This window comes from Rhinolophus ferrumequinum, chromosome 10 (assembly GCF_004115265.2).
Source record: "Rhinolophus ferrumequinum isolate MPI-CBG mRhiFer1 chromosome 10, mRhiFer1_v1.p, whole genome shotgun sequence".
Classification (NCBI taxonomy): Eukaryota; Metazoa; Chordata; class Mammalia; order Chiroptera; family Rhinolophidae; genus Rhinolophus; species Rhinolophus ferrumequinum.
Genome location: NC_046293.1, coordinates 15,379,597 through 15,393,310, shown reverse-complemented (window position 1 = coordinate 15,393,310; position 13,714 = coordinate 15,379,597). Strand labels below are relative to the sequence as shown.

Here is a 13,714-nt window from a genome sequence, read left to right as displayed (position 1 = left end):
GGATTAAACGAGCTAATACGTGTCCAGTGCCTGGCACGCAGTAAGCCTCCACTGACTGAGACACATATTGTATGTGTGAGCTCATTTAATCTTCACAACAACCCTAGGTAAGATAGTAAGTCCTGTCATCATTCCCACTGCAACTGTGTGGAGACGAGGCAATGGGCATTTCCGTAGCTTCTCTAAGGTCACAGGTGTTTGGACCTGCTCCCCAGACACCGCATTCCTCACCACAACATAGCACAGAACACGCCATAATGAGCTGTCGGCCCTGTCTGGGGGGATCTGCCCAGCTCAGCCGCCTGCGACGGCCTGGGCCATGGGCTGCAGCTGGCCACACCAGTGGGCACGGAATGCGTTCTCCGTAAATTATGTTTATTTTATCTAGAGCTCGAGATCAGCTGTGTGGCATGGAAGGATGAGGCATTCCAGGTCCTCCGGCTGTCTTGCCTGTGACCATTTGTGGTCCTCCTGGGGTGGATGGCACTAATTCATGGCAGCCTGGTGGCAGCAGCCTCCAGTGATGTACGGATCACGGAGGAAGAGGGAGAGGCTCACCCCAGACTCCTGCTTTTTGGAGGGAATTGGGTTGTGGGGACTTACAGCCCTCGGTGAAAGCTCTCTTCTTTCCAGTCAATACAGTAGGTTTCCTGTGAGAATACAGAGAAGCCTCAGGCAATGCTGGGTTCCATAAATGAAGGCGTCCTCAGGCAGGCATCGCAGCCCTGACATTTCTCTCCCCACTTCTGTGGACAAGGAAAACTGCCCCCAGGAACTAAGGAAGTCCCAGCTCGAGCGAGGCTTAGACACGTGCACGCCTCTGCGAGCGCCAGCCTGCACAATTGCCGGCTCTGTCTCCCCCCAGCCAGCTGGGCTGAATGTTCCTGGGACCGGAGCTTTTTCCTTCCCCCTCTCACTCCGCCCTTCTCCTGCCCTGCTGGCTCCACACCCTCCTGAATGTTCCATTCTGAACAGCCACAATCAGGAGCCTGTTTCTGTGCTGGGAAAAAGAGCAGCGTGAAGGCTTTTAAACTTGCTGGTAATTTAAGGTATTTATCGCTATTTGGAGAGCTTTGCTTGTTTTGAATCCATTCCTCCTCCAGCTTTCAGCAATGGTGCAAAAGATTATTATTTTTTCTCTGAAAAGGATGCTTCCGGGTCCTTCCGCTGCCCCAAGGCTGGATTCTGAATGCAGCCTCCAGACCTGGGTGCATTAGCTGAGGTTTTGTTCATTCTTCATTCAGGCTGTCCATAAACATTAATTAGGCGCCTCCCTGGTCCAGGCCAGACTCTTGTGTGCAGACAGCTCCCCTTTTCGCACCGGACTCTGTTTCCAACACTTGGAGCAGTAGACTGGAGGTCAGAGAGTGTGGTTTTGGACCCAAGCCCACCCTGAGGTCAAGCCGTGCTCTGCCAATTAGTTCTGTGGGCACAGTTCTCAGCTTTTCCAAAACTTGGTTTTTCATCTGTAAAATAGGTGTGATAACAGCCCCTATCTTTTTGCTCTAGAAGTCAGACTACCTGGGTTCAAATCCCAGCTCTGCCATTTCCTCATTCTTTGGTCTTAGCCTCTCCGTTTTTCGAGTTAACTTATTTTTACCTTGAAAGTGACAGGTAGTCCTCAAAAGTTAGTGAAAGGACTAATGAGTTAATGCATATAAAGTACTAGTGCCTGTATACAGAAAATGCTCAATGCACTTTCTGAGAGAGAGAGAGAGAGAGAGAGAGAGAGAACACACACACACACACACACACACCTCTCTCCTGGCAAGAAGCACTTGATAAATCTAAATTACTCTCCCCCTCCCTCCTTTCTGAAAGGCTGAACAAGCCAATAGCTGCACGGCAGTGGAGGCTTGCCAAGCTGTCTGAAGAATCTGTACTCTCCACTCAGGTTACTTGAAGGTCTTACGGACCCAGTTGAGACAGGAAAGAGAAGGGTCCCCTGACCAGGTGCACTCTGGCCTGAACCTTACAGAGGAACCGGTGGTCTGCGGACTTCCCTCTGGCCTTGCCATGCTAAGGGAGACCCCTAGTGAGCTTGTAGCAGAGACAGTCCTCAAAACCAAAAGGCTCCTTCACACTCAGAGTGGATAAGCAGTGGCTGCCCAGACATCACCCCTGGGGCAGAGTGGTCCTTCCTTCCCTTTCCATTCAAGTCCTGCTTCCATCTCCCCCATGTCCCAGGCAACCTCCTTCATGCATACCTCTCTCTCTCTCTCTCTCTCTCTCTCTCTCTCTCTCTCTCTCTCCTCCCCCCCCTTACCCCCGCCCCCCTCTCTCTTTGGCGATAGGCAAAGGAGAAAGCCCTAAGACCATGTATGGAGATGAAAAGCTACTCACCAGTCTGGAAGGCTTGAGTTAAAACAATGGCCAGTTTTACCTTTTCTCTTTAACAGGGGATGGGGGCAGGTGATCTCTCCCCATTAGCTTACATCTGGTCTGCTGGCCTGCATCCCCTCCTCTGGGAAGCCTCTCATGATCTCCAGTCTGACTGGACACTATGGTGTTGTACTCCCAGGAGCCTAACCAAGGGATGCAGGGTGGGGGTGGGGGGTGGGGGGGAGGGGAAGTGGGGAGCAGGGGGGGCAGGTCAGAGCCAGGCTGCTTGATTGAAATCTTGACTCTGCAAGCGCTTTGGCTTTGCTATGCCTTAGTTACTCATTTGCAGAACGAGGTCAGTATTATCCCCTCTTTCATAGGGTTGTTATGAATATTCAGTGAGATGATCCCTATAAAGTGCTTAGAATGGCTGGCCATGTATCCTTGCTATTATTGTTATTATTACTATTTTTGTCACCAAAGCACTCACAAGACTGGCCTGTAATCAGGGATTTACTTGTCTACCTCCCCTAAGAGTCTGGTGGCAAATTAAAAGCCAGAAGAGTATCTCATTCAACTCCGGAGAACAATTGTCATGTAGAAGGAGATACTTTGTTTCCAAAAGATTCCTTTACTAACAGAAAGGTTCCCTTTAAGTTGTCTTTTCAGACATTTTACCCAACCTTAATTTTTTTCTTTCTCTTTTTCCCCCCACGTTGCATAAAGTGAGGAGAGTTTCCCCAGCCCAGTGGAAGCCCCCATTCCGGTGTGTGGCCGTAAGTTCGTTAGCAAACTGGGCAGTGACTGCGATTTCCCCTCTGTAACCAGGGTCAATGCCAGCATTTCTTCTGACTGGTCAGAGACCACTGTCATACTGGTTAGAAAATATTTTAATTATCAGCCCTGCAGGAAAGAATACTAAGATTTCTGCTCTGACTTTGTATGTTTTGATACGATTTAGGTAGCCCAGGTTTTTGATCCTTGACTATGAAATGCCTGAGAATGCCTGGGCAGTACCAGGGCGGTGGTTTCTAGAAGTACAGCGAACAAGGGACATGCGTGGTGCCTGCAGGTCTGCACAGCAGGGTGGAAACGCAGGAGTAAGGGAGCAGTGGAACCGGCTCCAAGGTCAGCTCTGGCACACAGAGTACAGCTCATCGTGAGCGACAGTGGTGACTCCACTCAGGGTCTCGCTGTCCAGCTGTCTTACTGCAGGTGTCCAAGCAGAGAGGGGTGAGAAGGAGCAGATAGCTCCAGAAGTGGAGAATAAAGAAGTTGTTGCTTTCTGCTTTCTGGCAGATTTCGCTGAAGTACTACAGTAAATGAAAAACTTTAAAGTAAAACCACTTCATGAGATACCCTGTGACTTGTGTCCACTGATTCCATGAGTAAGTATTTTTGAGAGCTGGCTGCCGGCCCGGCCCTGGCCTCCTTCAGGACTAGAACATGTGAGTGTGATTGAGTTCAGATGCCAATCCCGCCTCCAAAGAGACTTCAGAAGGAATGACCTCCCAACTGGGTGAGGTTACTCCCTGTGACGGGCAGCTCAGTACATGACAGGGAGTACACGCTGCCCAGCAGCTCTCCTGGCTGGAGACCTGGCTCATTATATTGACTGTGAGTCCTCCTCCTACAGCTTCTAGACGGTGAACCTCCCCCGGGTTTCCCATGTCACTCTCATGGCCCCCTGGTCCTCCCCCTGCTTGCAACCAGACATCCAGGCCTGAAGATTAGCCTGAACTAATCCTGGGCCATACCTTTCCCATTACTTACTTTGCTGAGGCTACCATAACAAATTACCACAAACCAGGTTGCTTAAAACAACAGAAATGTGTTCTCTCACAGTTCTAGAAGCCAGAAGTCTGAAATCGGTGTCGGTAGGGCTGCACTCCCTCCAAAGGCTTGAGAGAATTCATTATTTGTCTCTTCCAGCTGCTGGCAGTTTCTGGCATCTTCGACTTGGGGCCACGTTTCTCTGCTGCCTCTTCACATTGCCGCCTCCTCCTGTGTGTCTTCTGTCTTTTCTAAAGACACTTGTCATTGGACTAAGGGCCCACCTGGCAATCCAGGATGATCTCATCTCAAGATCCTTAATCACATCTGCAAAGACCCCTTATCCAAATAAGATATCATTCACAGGTTCTAGGAATTTGGATGTGGATATATCTTTGGGGGGAGGGGCCACATTCAAACTATTGCAGCTTTTAATGGAAAGGTTAATTATATGCATTAACACTGACTGGAGGATGTATTCTATGCCTAAGGTATTGTCTCAAGAATAAACATCTGGTAATACCTATTTCCAGCGATGTGACTTGTACAAGTTACTTAACCTCTTTGGGCCTCAACTTCTTTACCTGTAAAATGGGAGTAATAATACTAGTACCTACCCAAAGGCTTGTTGTGAGGATGAAATAAATCCACGGAAGTGTGATGCTCTGAGTACTGTCTGGCACATAACATGCGTTCTTCGAATATCAGCCATTCTTATGGTGGTTGTCATCATGGCATCCTAATCACCCCTGGAACCTTCCCCCGGATAATGAGACTTTCTTAGACCACTCATTTAACGTTCAGTGCATCTTTTTTCTAGTATGCTGGCCTTTTGTGTCTCGACTTCTTGGCTTGGTGCAAATAGCTTGGAATTTGTTGCTGTGTGACCTTGGGCAAGTTCCTCTCTGAGCAACTTCTCTGAGTCTGGAAGGACTGCTAAAAGAGTAAAAGCAGTCAGTTGCGTGACACATGGTTGGCATCAATCTTCAGTGGCTGCACCGTGAGTAAAGCAGTATTTGTACAGTTTGCTGCTACTCCATAAACCCTGGTGGCATTTTTCTTTTCTGCCTGTGTCTTTACAGCTGATTGGTCTTTCCCTGCTGTCGGTGCTCCCCAGCCTTTGGTGAATGGCTTGCAGTAAGTTTTAGTCAATTTCCTCCTCCGAGCCCAATTTTTCTTCAGTTTCCAGCACCGATAGGCTGTGTATTCCAGATTGCTGTCCCAGAGCTTTTCTTTTTCTTTTTCTTTTTTGCTGGCATGTCTGGGGAGGAAGTTAGCTAACTATCTTATTAGACCGTAGTAGCTGTTCTGATAGTTAAAAGGTTTCCAGGTAAATTCTAACTTGATGTGCTTCAAATGCCTACCCTTTCCTAAACATGCTGCATCCTTTCCCTCAGTGGTCTGTCATGGTGGGCAGTAACCAGACCATACATCCTGCAATAACTAATATTTCTATAATAGTAGCCACCCCTACCTAGTGCTTAGTCTGTGCCAGGTGCTGTGCTAAGTACTTTGCATTTCATCCTCCCACCCTAATGAAGAGAGGCCTGTGCCAATCTGCATTTTACAAATGAGGAAATGAAGGAGGCCCAAAGAGTTCCAGCAACTTCTTGCCTGTTATCACCCAGTTGGTGGGTGGTGGGGCTGGGATTCGAACCCAGGCATTCGGAGTTTAGCAGCTGTGCTCTGAGACACCACACAGCACTGCTCCTCATTAAATGTCTGACAATTTCTAGGAGATGCACAGAGTTTCATAAATGTTTTATAGAATAATTGAATGTGGACTGGTTTTTCCAGTTCATTGAGGAACCTCAGTCCATTTTTGCTAGCAGACTAGAATATTTTCTTTGCCCCCCCGCCACACCCCGCCTCCAACTTGAGACTAATGCAAACTTTTTTCTCATTAAGTTTTCCCATCTAGAATATAATGCCCTCATCTTCTTAACCTGTGCATGATACAAAACCTTTCAAACCCAGGTGCTGTGTGACCTGGAGCAAGCCACATCACCTCTCTGAGCCTCACATTTCTGGGGTTAATAACATTTAACACATTAAGTGTGCTAATGTATATACAGTGCCAGGCACAATAGCACATCTCAATACATGGTAACTTGAAAAGTAAAATATAAAATACTTAGTACTTTTCTAAAGAATGGTGCTGCGAGATTCTCAGGTTATATTTTTTACTACATTTTGTGTGCTCAGATAAATCTAGAAGAGATAGCTCTAGTGTAGCACATGTGTTTAGTGAGGAACATGCTAACCAGTTATTTATATTGAAATGTTCTGCCCAAATGAACAATTTATATTTTAAAAAAACACTTTTAAAGTTAAGCCAGAAATGGATGAGGATGAACATCCTTATTTATGAAACAGAATCACTTCCCGTTGAAACAGATCTAATGAAGAAACGATACTAGACATCAGTTACTTGGCTTCTCGTGCTCACTTCTCGGTGGGAGCCCTTAACACTCACGTGCCCTTTCTGCAACAATGAAGAATGTTCTAGAATTGCCTCAGACGGAGCCTCGCCCTTTTTACCTGGATGATAAGGAGTCCTGTCCTTCCAATCTTTGTTTTTCTTCTCTGTTTTTCTCATAGCTGTGCAATGTCAGTAGGATGCATTATCTTCTGGATCCAAGAAGTTCGCTGGGACCATGAATAATAGCCGTAGTCATGATAACAAATAATAATAAGAAGACCAACAATAACAACTGCTGTTGTGTGTTGAGTGTGTGCTCAGTGCCAAATGCTGTATGAGGGCTGGTGGTAAGGCAGCCAGCTCTGAAGTCCGACTCCTGGTGCTGCACCATATACTCGAGCAGGTAGCTTCTCTGGGCCTTGGTTTCCTCTCCTGCAGAATGGAATTACTAACATTACCCTTCTTAGAGGGTTGTTGTGCAGTTTAAATAATATAACATGTGTTTAGTACACAGCAGCTATCTGGCAGGCAGGCTGTAAGCACTTGGTCATGTTAATCACTGTTGATTCCTTAAAGAACTTCCTGGTGGAGGTACGCCCCCAGTGTTGTGTATGAGGAAATGGGGCTCAGAGAGGCTAGAGGGCTTGCTCAAGGTCACAGGTGTGTTGGGTGGGAGGCGTGGGTTCAGGCCCAGCTCTGACTCCAGGGGCGGTGCTCGCACCCTACACCCTCAACCAGCCTAGGAAATGCTATCCACACAGCAGGGAACCTGCTGGATGGTTACCTTTTTATATCCTTTTGACTTTTTTTTTTTCTTTGAGCCGTTATCTCATTTGGGCAAGAGCCCGGCCCTCAATTTTGAACAGTGTATTAGTTTCCTATTGCTGCTGTTTCAGATTACCACCAATTAGGGGATTAAAACCACACAAATGTATTATTTTACACTCTGAGGGTCAGAAGTCTGAAATAGGTCTTATGGGGCCAAAATCAAGGGATGAGCAGGTCCAGGCTTCTTTTGGAGGCTCCAGGAGAAAATCCATTTCTTGCCTTTTCTAGCTTCCAAAGGCCACCTGCATCTTTGGCTCATGACCACATCACTGCAGCTTCTGCTTCTGTTGTCACATCTCCTCTGACTCCGAACCTCCAGCCTCCCTCACGTAAGGACCGTGGTGATTATCACCTGAATAATCCAGGATACTCTCCCCATCTCAGGATCCTTAACTTAATCCCACCTGCAAAGTCCCCTTTTGCCATGTAAGGTCACACATTCACAGGTTCCAGTGACTAGGACGTGGCCTTTTGGGCGGGGGCCATCATTCTGCCTAGCACAGATGGACATTCTCATTTCGACACTGACCACACGCTCGTTTCTCGATGTGCTGTGTGGTGGTGTTGGCTTTGGGGCAAAGCAGATTTAGTCCCAGTCTCAGCCTGTCCCCTTAGTAACCTGGGAGGCTAGGCCAGGTATTTCATTTCTGGTGCCTCTGTTTTCTACTTTCCTGATCTGAAAAAAATAGAGGCTTCATATTCTAGTTTTGCAGGGCTGTTGAAAGCTCAAAATGAAATAATGTGTGTAAAGCGCCTGGTCCTAATTGGCTCTTAAAAATGGGAACCTTTATTCTCATGATGATTACTTTTAAATTATTTTTAATGCTCCTGTAACAACAAACAGAGCCCAGTGTCTTGGTAAAAATGAACAAGGGTCTTAGCCTGCAGGTCGAGGGGTTTCGAATAATGACCTGCAAAAGGCACAAAACCAAACCTGGTTCCAACTCGCCAGAAGTGGACTCGGTTGGAAACAAAAGCGTTATTCAGCTGACCAGATGATAGGTGTGAACTAGAAGGGGAAGGGGAGCGGAGATTAGCTTGTCAAACAATATTTTATTGTGAAAGCTGCAGATCAAGGCGGCCTTTTGTAACAGCGTTTATATTAAAAGAGGCACAAGATATTTTATGGCCCCTATCGCGGCCCAGACTCTAAATAGCAACCCTGTTTGATCAGCCTTTCACAGGTTATATGATGTTTCCAGGAGGAATTGGGTATAAATCTTTCAAGCTGCACATTTGAAAATGGGAGAAACCAGTGGAAATTAGAGGGGAAGAGAGAGCGAGAGAGAGAAACGTCCGGTCCCTCTGCGCGGTCAGAATTTCAGATACGGTGCATTGCCTCCTTAGGTACCATGTGCCAAGCTGGGTAGCTGGAGATGGAGTGGCAAACCGAAAGGTGATTCTTTGTTTGCTCAGGGGGCCCTGCTTTCCCTTCCAGCCTCATCTCATCACCCTGCCCACTGGCCTGCGTTCCTCAAACATGCCAAACTAGCGCTCACCATAGGACTTGGGTGTTTGCCGTTCCCGCTCCAGGAACATACTTCCGAATAGATCTTTCTACGGTTGGCTCCTTCTTGTCAAGTCTCAGATGAAATGCCACCTCCAACAAGAGGTCTTCCCCACCCTCCCAATCACTCCTTGTCGTATCGCCTGGTTTTATTGTCTTCACAGCAGTTACCACGGGCAGAAATGGTCTTGCTCATTTGTCTGTCCGGTAGCTCTCTCGCCGCCTCTGGAATAGGATCTCTAAGGGAACAGAGACCTTGGCTCTTGTTTGCTGCCATCGCTTCACGCCAGACATGGCCTTTCTCGTAGAAGGCGTTTATGATATAATCACTAAACACAGCGCACTTATTTTGTGCACCATCTGTTCTCAGTGTCTTACTTGCATTCATTCATTTAATTCCTCTCCACAAAGCCATTTTACAGATGAGGAAACTGAGATGTAGTTAGATAAATGAAAAAAGAATCTAATTACTATTCAGACATAGCCAGGGTATCACTGAATTAATTTAGCAACTCTGTCGGTTATCTATTGCTACGATCATTCTGTGGAACAAAATACCCCGTTTTTTCATTGTAGTTGTCAAGGATGCCAAGGAACGGAAAGAACAAGGTAGTTTTTTTATTTTTCTACTGGGTGGGAGACAGACACCGCGTTTATGTTTTCACAGAGTTTGCAACGAACATTCATCGAGCATCCGCCCTGTGTCAGGAACTCTGCCACATTTTATTTTATTTTCATTTATTTTTTTGCTGGGATTCAATCTCCAGAGCTGGATACCTTTTAGTTTTAAATACTCAAAGCAGCCCTAAGAAATATAGCATTGGCCCCATTTCATTCAGTTTGGGAAACAAAGACCGAGGGAGGTAAAGGAACGTATTCAGGCTCACAGTCTCAGTTCTCATTTTATTTTCTCCAGATAAAGGCTCTACCTCACAGCAGAGTGCCTGGGACCTAGTAGATTGTCCCTAAATGTTGGCTGAATGAAGGAGGAAAGGACACCCATCAACCTGTGAGGGTGGACAATACTATCTGCATGTCACAGATGAGAAAATTAAAATTGAGAGAGATTCAGTCCCAGGTCACCCAGCTAGTTAGTGAGTCAAGATTCTAACCCAGACGATTCCAGCTCCCCAAGCCAGTGCTATCTGCACCAGGTAGAATTCAGGACCCAAATGTCTTCTCCACAGTTTAGACTCCCTCCCAGGAGAGAGGGGAGAATGAGGGTCTATATGTTTGTTGGTAAATTCCTCAAGGACCAGAGCCCTGCCCACTCAGAATGAGACCTGCCCACTCAGCACTAGAATCAACACAGGTCCTGTATGTCCCTCGCTGTCTTCACTGGGCTGCAGTCTCCTTTGAGCAGTGCTCTCAGCCTCGACCTCAGCCCTGTGTGTGGCTCCGAGAGGATGGATTGGGAATGGAGGGAGCCCTGAAAACTAAGCCATTTGCCTGCGGGCCCTGCACAGAGGGCAAGGCCCGCCCAGCCTGCATGGACGCTGAGTGGCATTCGGAGCTTGACCAGGGTTTGGCAGCTGAGCCCAAGCCTCAGGGACAACCAGCTCTAAAACCTGCCCTCAGAGAGAGCGCGGCACCTTTCTTTCTCTTTTGGAAACTACACATGTGTCATTCACAACTGAGCATGGAAAAAGATGAAACAGAGCCCCACCTGTGGAAAATCTTGGAAAAATCCTAAGTAGCTTCCAGGAGTGCTGCCAGAATTATTGTTGGCTCATCGCACCAATGACCAGCTCCTGCCCTAAGGCAGCTCTGATTGTGCAGGACAAGGGGCTCACCCACAACCCCTCGGTTGGGATGTTGCTGTTGTTATTTGTGTGTGTGTGTCCCCACTACCCATCAGGGTTCTTTGCTGGGCCGCCCTTCAGTTCATAAGCCCCACTGACACATCTCCATTCGTTTGAATGACTCGAATCTCTGTCAGCATTCATTCACCCACCAAGCATTGTTGGGTGTGCTAGGTTTGGACCAGGCCCCAGGAGTACAGCAGTGCACAGCGCCATGCGGTCCTTGTTCTCGGGTAGAATACGAGGTGTGATCAAACAATACGGTGAATGTTTAAATGAAAAAGCATTTATTGCAGTACAAGACACATCGCCATTAATCCCCCACAAAATACTCCCTCTCGCTTCGAACACGCTTGTCCCATCGTTCTTGCCACTTTCTGAAGCAGTTCTGGAAGTCCTCTTTCGTGAGTGTCTTTAGTTGTGCTGTCGTGGCTGCCTCGATGTCCTGAATCACTTTGACTTTGGGGAAGAGCCAGATGTCACACGGTGCTAGGTCTGGTGAATAAGGTGGATGAGGACACACCGTAATGTTTTAAACAAAGTGATGTGTGACACAGAATGTTGTCATGAGGGAGGATTTGCGGCACACTTGAAAACACACCTTCTCCCAACCATAGGTCACACTTGACTAACTGCACCTAACAAATTGAAACTTACCACACACTATTACTAAGGTTTGACGCGCCACTTCCTGTATTGGAGATCCCTGCCTTTCTGTTGGATGGCACTCGGCAGCAGCATTCACCATATTTTGTGATCACAACAGAAAGGATCCATGTAATACACTTTTTTTTTAATTTAAACATTCACCATAGTTTTATTTTTTTTTAATCACACCTCGTACAGTGTAGCTGGGGAGAGACGGACAATACCAAACAGATAAGTAGGAAAATATCAGCTAGTCATAGAATGTAATAAGGAAAGCGAAGTAAGGTGATGGGGCAGTGAGGGACGGGGATCAAGAAAGGCCTTACTAAGGCGGGGACCTTAAAAATGCATAAGATGCGAATGAATACAAGCAATCAGCCCCGGGGACATTGGGGGAGATGTTCAGGCAGAGGGAAGAGCGAGGTGCAAAGGCCCCCACCGCAGAAGCAATCCTGGTGATTTGAAATACCCGAAACAAAGAGTGTGGGGCAAGGATGGGAAATGTGGGCAGACAGGCAGGCGGGCAGCGGCCACTCCCCGGAGCCCGGTTAGGCCACAGAAATAAGGATGTTCTACTAGGAAACAGCATCGCTGCTGACTGCTGGGAAGAAGCGTGGAGGCTCCCATCAGTGTCCTCTCATTGGAGGGTTTATTTCTGCTCCTGGAGGCCGTGATTTAGCTCCCACACCTGCCCCAGGGAGGATGGAAATGGAGGCTCTCCTGGATTTGTATGGCGTTAGCCAAGTCCCTCACACTCCCTTCTCCTCTGGTTTGTGCTCAGCCAAACTAATATGTTCTCCAAGGGGAGGAAAGCTGGACGTGCTGGGCCTGCAGTTCTGAGTGCTACAGCCCCACGTTCCCTGTGAGGGCCTGGCTCAGGCTGGAAGAGCGTGTTAGGGTCAGTCCACTCCAGGTTCAAATCTCCATCTTGCTACTTACTGGCTGTGTGACCTTAAAGTTTTTGAGCCTCCATAACAATGGGGATAGGTAATAATATCTCCTTGAACAGGTTGCTGGGAGGATTCATTGAGATAATAAAGGAAAACATCTAGCACAAAGAACGTGCTTCATCACTTGCAAAGTTTTCTTTTCTTCCATGTCTTACCAGTCTGCTGTGTGGTGCTTAGAAACGAAGGGGCAGAACTCCTAGTAACACGTCACTGAGTGAGAATGAGCAGGCTTGGGCCACGGGGCTCTGTGCTTACCACCTAGGTGATAGTATACATAAAGAGATCATCAATGAAAAGGAATGAGGAACTAATTCATGTGACAATATATAGATGACCCTCAAAGCCATCAGGCTAAGTGATAGAAGCCAGTCACAAAAGACCACACGTTGTATGAGTTCCTTTCATTTATGTGAAATCTCCAGAATCGGTTAAATCCATAGAGACAGAAAGTAAATTGCTGGTTGTATAGGGCTTGTAGGGATGGGAGTGGAGGATGGGGGTACAGGGTTTCTTTTTGACACAACAAATATATTCTAGAGTTAGATTATGGTGATGGTTGCCAAACTCTGTAAATAAACTAAAAACCATTGAATTATTTACTTTACATGGATGAATTTTATAACCTACAAATTATATCTCAGTAAAGCTGCTTAAAAAAGAGATAGTTCCATTACTTTCAGAAATAATGCACAGTTTAAAAATAAGGCATACAAAATTCATCAGTTATCTGAGAAGATTGCCATTTACTATTTGCCTCTATTGTTTTCTCATAGGACTTTAAAAGAAAAGATCAAACGTTGAAATCGGTGAAGGAACTCTTGATTTTTGTGAGGGTTGGATTTGCAGTCTTTTTCAGAGTTAAGGCCCTAATGATCACAGAAATAGAAATGACTCCTAATTCTGTACTGAATGTCATTAGCATCAGTTCAGACATACATGTTGAGAACCCATTGTGTGTCTGTCACCTTCCTAAATGCTGAATTAGAACTAGGCAGGGGGTGGAGCTTTAGAGGCAGCCAGGCCAAGTCAGGGGGTGTGGCCTCAGGCCACCCCGGCAGAGGGCGGGGCTACAGCAGCCCTAGGTCTTCCAGGATTTCCGGTGTGGTCCTGTAAATACAGGCACACTTCCCAAAGGGTGCTGATCAGGGTACCAACTGTGTTAGTCAGGGTTCTCCAGAGCAATAGAACCACTAGGAGGGGTGTGTGTGTGCGTGTGTGTGTGTGTGTGTAAAGAGATCTGTTATAAGGAAGTGGTTCACATGATTGCAGAGGCTGACAAGTCCCAAGATCTGCGGTCGGCCAGCTGGAGACCCAGGAGAGTCAATATTTCCACTTGAACCCAAAGGCAGGAAAAAACACATGTCTCACCTCAAAGGCAGTCAGGCAGAAGGAGTTAGTTCTGTCTTACTCTTGGGGAGGGTCAGCCCTTTTGTTTTCTTCAGGCCTTCAACTGATTGGATGA

General features: G+C 47.0%; 1 protein-coding gene across 2 annotated transcripts in view; it reads left to right on the top strand.

Moving 5' to 3' along the window:
* The window catches only part of CHST11 (carbohydrate sulfotransferase 11), a 254,595-nt gene that overhangs the window by 175,679 nt on the left and 65,202 nt on the right, over nt 1–13,714 (top strand). The window lies entirely within an intron of this gene.